Source organism: Megachile rotundata, chromosome 4 (genome assembly GCF_050947335.1).
Source record: "Megachile rotundata isolate GNS110a chromosome 4, iyMegRotu1, whole genome shotgun sequence".
Lineage (NCBI taxonomy): Eukaryota > Metazoa > Arthropoda > Insecta > Hymenoptera > Megachilidae > Megachile > Megachile rotundata.
The window spans coordinates 2,515,158-2,527,666 of NC_134986.1; the positions used below are offsets into that span (position 1 = coordinate 2,515,158).

A 12,509-nucleotide genomic window follows, 5' to 3' on the forward strand; every position below is an offset into this window, starting at 1 on the left:
ATATATGTTTCCAAATCTCTAAATCTTCAAATGCCTCTGTCCTAAGCTCCTAAATCTCAGTCAAATTCAAGAATGACCAAATACCTATGTCCTAAAACTCGTAGATCACCAAATCTCAGTTCTCAAGACCAAATCTCTACATTTTAGTCCCCAAATACTCGTATCCTTACATTCCTAGACTCCAAACCCTACATCCCCAAATTCCTAAATCTCAAAGTCCCCAAATATGTCCTTAAATTTCTAAGCTTCTGAATTCTTAGAGTCCTAAGTTCTCAAATTTCAAAATTTTCAAATACCTATACCCTAAAATTCTCAAGCTCCCAAAATTACATTTACAAATTTCTAGACCACCGAATCCCTATATTTATACATTTGTACATCTCCAAAATCTGAAATTCTCAAATTATTATATTCCCCAGTTTCCAAAAACCTCAAAAAAACCCTGAATATCAATTAGTCAAACGCCTCGTCCGTTGGTTGTTATGTTTTCACTACGAGAGTCTTATTTGCTCATAACTGTACATGAAAGGAAAAAATGTTCTGAATATAATGTGCACGTCACAAGAAGTTCACGAAAACATTTTGTATCTTAAATGCCGTTACAGTGCTGATCCTCTTCAAATAGCTGGTAGAACTTTTCGTTTAGGATGTCTGTTGAATGATGAAGGATAGCTTACGTCAAGAATAAGTCATCAGAAATTACGTGAGAGACATTATGACCGATGCCGCCAAGTTTCGTGTGGCACGCGAAAGATTACTTTCTAGAGCTCTTCGGCATACCCTCTAGTTGGAAGGTTTCCTACGGCTCTAGGAAACGTCCGGATATGATAATAAGCGATCTTCGCGCCAACGTTTTACGTCGAGCACGATTCGAACCCTCAGGCTTACGTACCGGGTTCACATCAACAGCTTGGAGAACCAATCCTCTTCCCTGAAGTCGCTGTCACGACCACCGGGAACGTCTCTGTTCCGTGGATCGTCTTTTAACCGGTTAACTGCGGAATTTAGTTTTAAAAATCCCTCGAGGGATGTGTAATTAAAATGAAGTAATTACGAGTATACACGTCGAACACAGAGAAGGTACTCTTACCATAAGTTTTGTGAAAAACGTAAAGCAAACGGGGAAGGTTTACATTCCTATTCTATGAAAAGTAAACCATTTATTTTTGAAAAATTATTGTTGTTAAACAGTTACGATTTAATTAATGAAATTTATAAAAAGAAGAATTAAACTCACAAATAAGTCATAAATTAAACTCATTACAAACTCTTTATTCAGACTTTTTTTATAAATACATGGTAGTTTTATTATAGGAAAGAAACATAGCGTCAAATGACAATTTAATTACTTCTTACTAGTATTTGAAATAAATGGTAGTTTTTCATTTCATGTAACGAGTATACACGTCAACTCCACTAAAATAAAATTTTGGACTGATATACATATACAGGGTGTTACCTGTAACGCTACTCGCGATTTTTCTCCCACTTGCAGTTACCTTACGAAAAAATGTTCTCTTGGCAAAGTCAAGGTCACCTTGGGTTTTTTAATTAGGAACATACTTTTTTTTTATTTATAGCTTTAGAGGACATCGAGACGAATTCAAAACATATATTACATGATATTTTTATTAAACTGAATTAAAATGAATGTAAACACGCGACTAGAATGTAAGAAAAATACACTTTATTTTATTACATGTTCAAAATGTATGCCGTCTTCCATCGCGTAATATTCCGGTCTTTTACTTCACATACAATTAGGTATTAACCTAATTTCTCTCCAACGTTTTCACTCTTTATTCAGTATTTACATCATTTTACATTTGACATTTGGAGCTAGCGCTCCAAGAATACTATTATTTACGAGATAGCAGTGTACAATTGATTTCTCAAGTTACAGCAATATAGAGAGAGCCACATATTCTGTCAAAAATTTCTAGCCATGATATACATACATCTCTAGCCATATGTATATTGAGAACCCCAACCTAGTTTCAAATGGAGCCTTCCTGTGGTTTTAAGCATTACTAAATGAACCAATTCAATGTTCATTGTAAACTAGACATATTATGGCCTAAATATTTTGAATACAAGATTCGCATTAGATCAAGAAATGAGTCGTTTATGTAAAATAAAATTATCTGTGTATTTTATAGTTAAGTACGTACAATATATGGTTCAAAAATTTTAGCATTAAATTCTTTAGCTCATTTTTATGAAATTTTGTCGTAACTTTTGGTCGTCGATTAGGATAAAACTTTGAGAAAATGCAACAGATCTCTTCCGTTTCTCAAATGGCTGGTCATATGAGAGCAGTTATTCAAAAGCTTTTGAAACTTTGATGTTTATGTTAAATATATTACTGTTATAATGCAATTGATTTGTATCATAACAGTACATTTATAAAATACTAGGGGCTGTGCCCCCTGGCCGCTTCGCGGCCCAACCCCCCAATGCGCTTCGCGCCCATTTCGTGTGAATGCGCTTCCAAAGTGACATGGTGGGTGCACCGTGGACTGTGGAGTGCAGAGGGTAGCATTAGGCGTAACAACATTACGCTATGACTTTATACTATAGAGTATGGTATAAGCGATGCAGCATTACGCGTGACACAGTTACGATATGATTTCGTACTGCAGAGTGCGGAATAAGCTTCAGAGTGTTACACGTGACACCGTTACGTTATGATTTTATACTATACAAAATAATATCATACTCTATCATACTCTATAGTATAAAATCATAACGTAACTGTGTCACGCGTAACGCTGTCACGGTTATATTGTACTCTATCATACTCTCTATAGTATAAAATCATAACGTAACGGTGTCACGGGTAACGCTGTCACGGTTAGGTTAGGTTAGGTTAGGTTAGTAAGTATGAAAGTGTTACGCGTGACACCGTTACGTTATGATTTTGTACTATAGAGTACAATGTAACCGTGACAGATGTAACCTAACCTAACCTAACCGTGACAGCGTTACGCGTAACACCGTTACGTTATGATTTTATAATGTAGAGACTATGATAGAGTATGATAGAATACAATATAACCGTGACAGAGTTACGCGTTACGCGAGACGCCGTTACGTTATGATTTTATATTATAGAGTATGATATCTAAAGTACCACGATAAACAAGTATACGTTAACCCTAATAACTAAATTAAAACAGGAATAGTTAAAATCGTAACATAACGAATAATACTACAAAATGTTTTGAAATATTACAGCATTTATAATCATTAGAACATTTATGAACATTTAAACGTATTTATAATCGTTAGAACATTAATCAAAACTAAAATATGTTTATAATCGTTAAAGCATTCATAAATATTAAAAAATATTTGTAATTATCAGGTAAATATTTAAGCAAAAAAAAATCAATTTCTAGTATATCATTTTGGAGAACGCGGTATAATTACATGAACCTAAAATTAAACGTTATTCCAGAATTTATTTTCTACAGAAAATATAAACATTAATATATTCTATTTTGTTAATTTAATCCTGTGTTGGCTTTATTGATTTATTTATTCATATAAATATATTAATTGTGTGTTATAGTTACGAGAATTAGTTCCAAGCGTGTAATTCGTTATAGTGATTTGCGTCGCCCACTCCTACATAAACAGGTTTTATCTCAGAGCAAATGCAAATTAATTTCATGAAATATGTTAACAAATTCAATTACTGACGTAGTTGTTCATGAAAAAAATTTATGTTTGAAAAACTGACAGCTATTTAAATGAGTCCCTTAATTTTAAAATGTAAAATTTTTTAAAATTGTGAGCCTTTTAAAGCTAGCTTACAAATTTTCGAATTTCCAATTCATTAAATTTCTAAATTTACGAATTTCTGCATTCCTAAATTTCTACATTTCTACATTTCCAATTTATAAATTTATAAATATCTACATCTGAAAATTTATAAACTATAAAATTTATAAATTTATAAATTTTCATGTATCCAAATTCCCAGATTTCTAAACCTACAAATTTGTATATTTGTACATTGAAAAATGTTATACTTTCATATTTATAAATTTCTAAATTTTCAAATGTGCAAATTATCCAATTACATATTTCTAAATTCCTAAATTTGTAAAATTTCACTCGTTCAAATTTCCGAATGATCAAACTTCTAAATTTGTGAACTTGAATTTTTCATATATCTTCCCTAATAGTGGATCTATCTCTCACAATTACTACAACTATCTTAATCATTTAGGCAAATAGTAATCTTCTGACAATGAAGACTATGTGCCAAATTGTAATACTTTTAATCACTGTCGGGAAACAACACTATCAATTTTGATTGCTGCAGCTATTTTTTTAAAAGTACAAATTTTATAATAGATTTGATATTTTTTAATAGAGGGTTGCATGTAAAAATACAATGAAAAAGTTATTTACGCAATTTGCATGTATTAATTCGAAGTATGTAATTCTTTACAAATTAAATTCCGTGTTATAGATCTCAGTACAAAATAGCACTGAACCATTTTGAGACTCTATTTACTGTTTACCTCTCTGTACAAAAATGCAGTTGAATAAAATGCTCTTTTACGTACTAGTTTTTGACGTAAGTTCAGTACATCATATCAGGCATATAATCCTGTACTTTCCTGATATTATATCAATGACTCGCAAGAAGTCTAAAGAATGCCGACAAGCAGTTGAAACTCGTACTTACTTAATGTTATTAATGCATATATTAAAATTGAAGTCCGAGACTCTGAAATCCCGTTGGTCATCAAAAGGATAAATTGAAATAGCCGCTACAAGTACTTTAAATAGAATTACATATATTCTGCCATTAGTTACATTAATTTTCGTTCAAAAGTTCGCTCTTCGTGCCCACATTTAAAATACTAAACCTGCGCGTAACGATGCACGAATGAAAAGCCCGACAAACCGGTGTACTCGTATAATTATATTAAGAAAAAAAAGAAATGGAAAGAATTGCAGTACAGTAGGGATGGTGGTCGCGAGAGCATCTTCACGTAGCTAATTCTCCGATTGCGCAAATATCTCGGAGCTTCGGTAGAAGAAATTAGCATAATGCCGGGAAGCATTAGGCTCGTGAGCGCAAATTGTGCGGTGGGCTTCGTCTCGAAGTAACACTGGGAAATAAGAAACAAGATAGAAGGTGGAACGAAAAGAAAAAGTATGAAGGGGACAGACCGAGAGTACATCGTTTATTTTTATGCATGAAAAGTCACCAGAGTAGTTGGCGAAACGAGGATAGGATTTGACCGCTTGCGTATGATCTAAGTAAACTAATCGTTTAACGTCCATACGCGAAATTTGCCGTTTTCGCTTCGGATTCTCGTCTCGTTATCACGTTCATGGTCAATTTATAAGCGAAACTTATATTCGTTGATTTCATCGAAGGAATTCGTCCGATTCCAATTATTTCGTCCTGGGAATCAAACGGCTAGAACGTCCAAGTAATCGTGTTTATGGTAATAAGCGTCGCAGAAAATTAGTCGATTGAAAGGAACACAGCAAACACAATTATTCTCCTTCGAGTGAAATCATCGAGTTGAGAATTATTTTGACCATCTTTGCGATATAGTGCAAAACGAAAATATAAACATACCTTCTCTTTGGCATTTTCTGTTACCTTTAACTCAAAATTCTTGTCCTTCGTTTGTAGGATTATGTAAACATAGAATACATACATACAACCAATATTTTATGTATGCATACATAAAAAATATTTTACACACATAATACATGTGAAATAATACTTTATGCATATAATACAGGAGGAATAATTAATTTTCTATTAATTTTTCCATCGATTAAAACATATCAATGTCAGGTCAGGCACATCAGCAACATCATACATATATTTTTATAAATTTTACATACATAAACAAATTCACCACTATTTTCGATTCTTTTTAAAATCTTCCTTGGTTTTCTATGAAATTTTCCTAAATTCTGCCTTTATATCCTTATGCAATCTTCATCTAACCTTATCCAACCTTATCTAGGCCTGAACTTTACACACATTTGTTTGTTATTAATTGGAACTATTCTGGAAATGTCAGAGAATCTTAAAAAGGATTTTCATCAAGAGTAACATCAACCATCCTAATATTGATTGACGATGCTGAGGACGAATGTATTCATGAACTGTCGCGAAAAAATCCAGCCATCCATATCCAAATGCACACAAATAAGCTGAAATGATTAAAAGGAATTAAAAGAACATTTGCGAGAATAAAGTTTTATCCGAGTACAATCGTAAAGTGGACAAACGCGGTAATTTTACACGACGTACGGTGTGCACAGTCTATCAAAGAATTTGTCCGGCGGTCAGGAGAGCCACGGGGAGATAAACCGTGTGCACGATATATCGCGCTAATTCAATGTCTTCCCCAGCGCATTTACTTTCGTTGCAGCTGGTCGGCTGGCATTCCAATTGCAACGGGGTAACGAAACGAGAAAATAAAGGGACGAAAAAAAAGAAACGGCGAACGAAATGCAAGGGGCTCTGCGGTCGCCGCGGCGCAACTAATGTTTCTTCGAGACAGGTCAGTTACACCACGAAAACGTATACCTTCTGTGTTGATATTGGCTTCGAACCACAGGAATTGCTTTGAAAGACACGATATATTGCGTCACGGGAAAGGAAGGAGTACACACGTACATACACACACACGCGAGTGCGGTTGTCGATCGTGCTTGTAGGCCGGGGAACGGCCTTTAGGAAGTGCGAAGGAGAGCCGGCGGTGCTTCAACTACCTGTAACCACCTGTAACTACCAGTAATAACCTGCTTTTCTTGCAACACTTTCACGTTCAGATGGAATGGACTTTCGATGGATACTCGCGATGTGTCGTCATCCCGTAACGAGCTCGATTTCCACTCGCTCCCTTCCGATTGTACGGCGTATCGTCGATCAAGTATCATTATTAAGATGAGCGGCATCATTTTCACAACGTGAACGCACTGTTCCAAGGGAACCATACCCATGCGATCAAAGAACTGATGAATCTTTAAATATGATAAGGTAAATGTCTCCGGTAGTTAAACGATTCAAGCAATTAAGATAATTGCAATTTTTTACTTAGATAATTTAAAATTTTAAGTAAATAGGTATATCCAAAAAGACAACATTTCCACTTTCAGATAAAATAAGAATTTAGATTTGAGTCGCTTATTTTAAAAGAGGGACAAGTCCATTTTAGAAAGAAATGAAGATAATGATAATAGTAAGTAAAACTTATCTGTAAGCAATCTATGTTCTATCTAAGTTTGCGTGATTGACGGTATTGGAAAAATGTTTATTCTGAAAGTGCAGTTGAAATTATTTTTAGCCAAATATACTGCGGTACAATTTAATATCGTACTAAAAATAATACAGACAATACTGTTGAAAACTATAAATTATACAGTCTTGGTGCTATAGGTAACTTTAATATGAGTGAAGACGTACTAGGTATAATTACTGATTTCTATTATCAATTTGCAAGTAAGTTATAGTTCAATTTCTAATAAATACTGGACGAAGCAGACACAGTTTTTGTTCCAATATCGGTGCATAAAACACCTTAACAATTTCACTATTATTTGAAAATTAATTACGAATTTTGCGTTATTTAAAAGAAGGATACTAATAATAAAATAAGGATAAAATGAATAGAAATGTTATTATTAACAAAATTCCCACTAATTTGTTACTTATCAAAACTCGTTTTGGCACGCAAACACTTATCTTAGTTCAGTGAGTGGAGAGACTTAATAAAATTAATCAAGATCAAGTTGCGTAATTACTAAAAACTAGTACGGCCTCTGTAACTGTCAGCACCCGTATAATTACTATTTTATTTATTTTATTTAATCAAAACAACAGGTCTAACAAAACCCTGGAAAATGTTATGAATATTAAATTTATATTTTGTTGCGAATAAAACCCGTACATTGATATTCATTTAGTTACATTTAATAACTGGTACCAAAAGTACACGCGAGTAACAGAGTAAATTTAATTATTTCGCTTGTAACTATTGCTCGGAATGCATTTTGAAAGAATATATGAGATTAACTTTTACATATCATAATTATAATAATAATATTTATTTTTTAATACAATTATTATTCAATAAATGGTAGAGTATTATAATGTTCTTAAAATATCGCTGTTAACATCATTTTTAATAAAATTGATAGAATATTTTAATTCTATAACATCAAATTCATATTAAATCTTTATATTTACTTTTAAAAACCTTTTTTTATTGAAATTTGTTAAAAATCACTCGTTATTGCTTGAACGAGTAAATCCTGTAATAATAACCTTTCATTAGAGAAAGTAATACTCGAAACCAAAATACCAACGTCTGACCGTTCTCTTGTTAGATAATCGTTTGAAATGGATCGAAATTGAGATGAAACATTATGTAATAAAAATAGATTTATTTTTATCATTTAGGTACACTAGTGCTAGTGCCATAAAAAATACCTTTCGAATTGTTACCATTCAAATGAAAGGTTAGGTGCTTTTATTTAAATAGTGTGAATGCTACATTACAGTACTTTCATGTTTTCAAAGCATGTCAGTCATTTAACATGAAACAACCTAATAAATTAACCTTTCAAAAAATTTTTTAAGTGCGGAAGTTCAATCTAATTCTCGAGCAGCCGTTCGAGCTAATTCATTACTCGTTCGATATTCCCAGAATTAATCACAACTACTTCATTAATCATACACTAACGATAAGCGGGAACCGTTTCGAATTAACCTAAGCCGCACGAAGTAACCTGTCTCTAATCCAGGAACGCTTGCAGGAACACTTTCTCCCACGGCAAAAAGGAGCAATACGTAAATCCTGCAATCCTCGAACACTGATCAGACAGCGTAACGTTACATTTCTTTACGAAATAGTTGTCAAATACGAATAATTACCAATCGATGATTGACAAAGCAATTATGTTATTAAAATATCAACTGCGATTGCTTTTCTTTATTATTTATTTTCTTCTTGGCAGCATGAAGAAAATGTGTATCTGATCTAGGAAACACGGATAAATTAGCTTTGTTCGTTTTTCGCTATATTTCATTATTTCATTATTTCATGCTCCAATAATTCAATTGGTGCAGGTCCTACAACGTGATAGGTTTCTAAAAAACACTGTACTGCAGAAAATCGCGTTATAGGAGAAAAAAAATAAGGTTCAAGTCTCAACAATTAATTACATACATATTTTTCTGTAAATATTTTTAATGATTCCAATGTAAATAACACATTATAATTGTATAAATACAATTCATATACTTGATTACAAAATAGATAAAAGTTAAAAAATTTGATAATTAAAAATAAATTAAATAAATGAACTAAAATATTTACAATGTGTAAGGCTCTACGTTACTAATTATTTAACTCGGTGTGTGCACCCACACGTGTATCCATATATTATCGTTGTTATAGCATGATTCGTTTCAAGACATAAATTACATTGTGAAAGTACTAAGTTGCAAGAGAATTTTCTTATTTCGTGAAGCACTTTTAGGCAAAACCGCATTGCAGAATTTCTATATTTTCTGAACCGTGTTGTAAAAGAGCCGTTATTTATGTGCATTTTTGACATTTATTTTCAATACACTTTAAGCTATAGATTGGTATAGAACAACTACTAATTTATATTACTTCTATGTTATCAAATTAACACTTTCAAACTCAACTATGTAATATTACGCATTCCAGAAAGGCGGCAATCTTTGAGAGGTAGTTGTTAGAAGATACAGCAGTAGATAAGATCTTGCATTTTCCATTCCTTCAGTCTTCACCGTGGCAATATAACAAGATTTAATCCAAACGTTATACAATAGCACCATAGTATATTAACTTCTTTGTTTATTAATATTGTGGTGCACTCGCCACGTACTTTGTAGTTCAAATGTGCCAAACTTTCGCATTTTCATTGCAGTTCAATTGTAAATATAATTCTAATTATAACAAAATTTGAGAATTATTTCAAATAATCTTTTGATCCGAGTGTTGAGTAGCTATTTGTTGAAGCAGAAATGAAGAAAGAAAGAAAATGATGCGTTGGCTAACAGATAAACCTTAAAGACTATGAGTTTAATGTCTCTATGAATCTTTATTTTTTTTTGTACAATCTCTGTTCTATTTGTGCCAACTGTCTTTTGTTGTATTATCCAACAAATTTTTTTCTTGTACACCTGATACTGTATTGCAGGATGTTACTCTATTGGCACCGCGTACAAGGTTTTTGCAGAATGTATAAATTACTACCATAGTCATAAGTTAAGGATATGAATAATGTAAAAAGTGCACATAATCATAAATACGTGGCGCCAGCCATCGAAGTCGATTCGAACAGAAATTATTCTTCGAATCGACAATAAAGAACGAATCACGATGAAAAGGCTGAAAATCACTCGCAAGTATTACCAGCAAATCTGAAACTCAGTGAACGATCTTTGGTGAACAGAGCACGGGGCGGAGGGGCAATTATGGAAGCATGAATATTTATGGAAACTCGTGTACCGTGTAATCTTTATGAGACAACGGCCGCAGGATGTCGCCTGGTACATCGCAATGGCTCACGGTTCACTTTGTCGGTGCGCACTCGCCGAACTCAATTACCCTGACGAGGGGGAGATCTCCAGGTGAAACTACACGGTCGAAGAAGCGATCGATCCTCTGGTTAAGTGGCTACCTCGGCCCCGATATCTATTCGCTGACAAAAGCACGCGCGATCTACACACAGTCGGGGAAATACGATCTTCCCTACGGCTGAACGGAGGCGCGTGGCTTTTTACCATAATTAACGTGGACCTGAGATCCGAGGATCGCGTAGGATGTACGCTTCTGCATATAATGCTGCCATCTTGGAACGTGGTTCTTTTAATGATAATTGAGATGTCAGATCCTAGGTATAAATGACTAGGTATAAACTAGTGGCATTGTTGCCTGCGCAATCTAAAATACCGGCATCCTTTAAAACCTCATTTTTGATACGTTGTTGGAATCTGGGTGAGAAACACGAAAACCGATTTGTACAAATACATATATCTCAGATACAATGAACACTGCGGAAACAAACGACAAACTGTCACGCAAAAGGATCGAAGGAATTCACTCCTTGTAAGTAGGGAGGGCGTATCTGTGATCCTTGGTACTTGATGACCGACTAGTCCTAACTGAGACATTAGTATCTCTTTAAACTTTCTCTATGAATTTTAAACTTAGATAAGAAATGAGAAAACAAGGCTGACTTATTTTGGATACATCGATTCTTTTATGCTTGTCTGTGTTAGGGAATAATATTGTCGACTTGAGCTAAGTAAGTTGCATAAAACATAAGCACCATTTTCTATAAAAGGAAATCAGTAAACTAACTGTCTACCTATGTTAAGTTACTAAATAGGTCCCACAATGTGCGAATTATCTCCATACTATATTTTACAGATCACAACCATGCAAAACCACCATAAATTGACAGAGGTTGAGAGAAAACCGAGTTATATTGACCTCAAAATATCATAGTCTATATTTAGAAACTTCTTTTTACATACGTGACTTTTCTTATACTAACGGAAACAAACGCATTGGTTTTTCTTTGGCAAGTCGAATTCTAAACCCTAATGTACGAATCACCTACATTATGGTATCACCTATTTACACCTAACTTGTAAACTACTTATGTTAGATTGTAGAATACATATATTAGAGAGGATTAGACCTCAGGCCAAGTTTTGGGCACAATAGTTTGTAATTTTTAAGTCCTTCAGAAAACATTTGTTAATTTCAATAGCTTTTGACTCGTAGCAGAAATAGGACCCAAGGAGTCATTACATTCTAGCGAGTTTTTTCTTGATTTATTGCCAGTACATCTGGGATCAGAACCCTTAGCCGTAGTCTTAGAGTCTTTTGTTTGCACTTTCCATTCATATCCCAACTTTCCCTACGTCACTTTTTTGTCACTTCTACTCAATATCACTCCGAGCTTTCCTGGGTCGCGGAAAAACGTCGAAGAGTCAGACATTAGACATCATTAGACATTAGACAAGCTATCGACATACAAAATACAAAGTTCAACATTCATACATTCAACTTATACACAAGTCCGGTATCACTCACGATTCAATAAAGTTCGTTATTGTTTTAAACTCGAAGTCAATCAGTTAATACAGTCCACTCCAACTTTAAGAATTGTCACAAATTCTAACGCGTAAGAGACCGCCGCTAAATATTCTCGGCACGACGACGCACATACAACTTATATCCTAGAGAATTCTGTGTCACTGATTAGCTAACACCATAGATAAATGTTCTATTGCGGATTCGTTTCACAACAGTGGTTCTAGAAACTATATCAAAAAGAAAATAAAGGTCGATCAAATAGTAAATGCGAGTAAACAACGCTACAAACAAAATATAGATGAATTCACTAAAAGAATTATTACACGATCTGAAATGCCGACATCGTATTAATTTTTCTATTTGAAGAGATTA

The 12,509-nt window shown here is 33.7% G+C and overlaps 1 protein-coding gene across 3 annotated transcripts in view; it reads left to right on the forward strand.

Moving 5' to 3' along the window:
- Nucleotides 1–12,509, forward strand: part of blo (bloated) — a 251,200-nt gene that overhangs the window by 204,487 nt on the left and 34,204 nt on the right. The gene's annotated exons all lie outside the window — the stretch shown is intronic.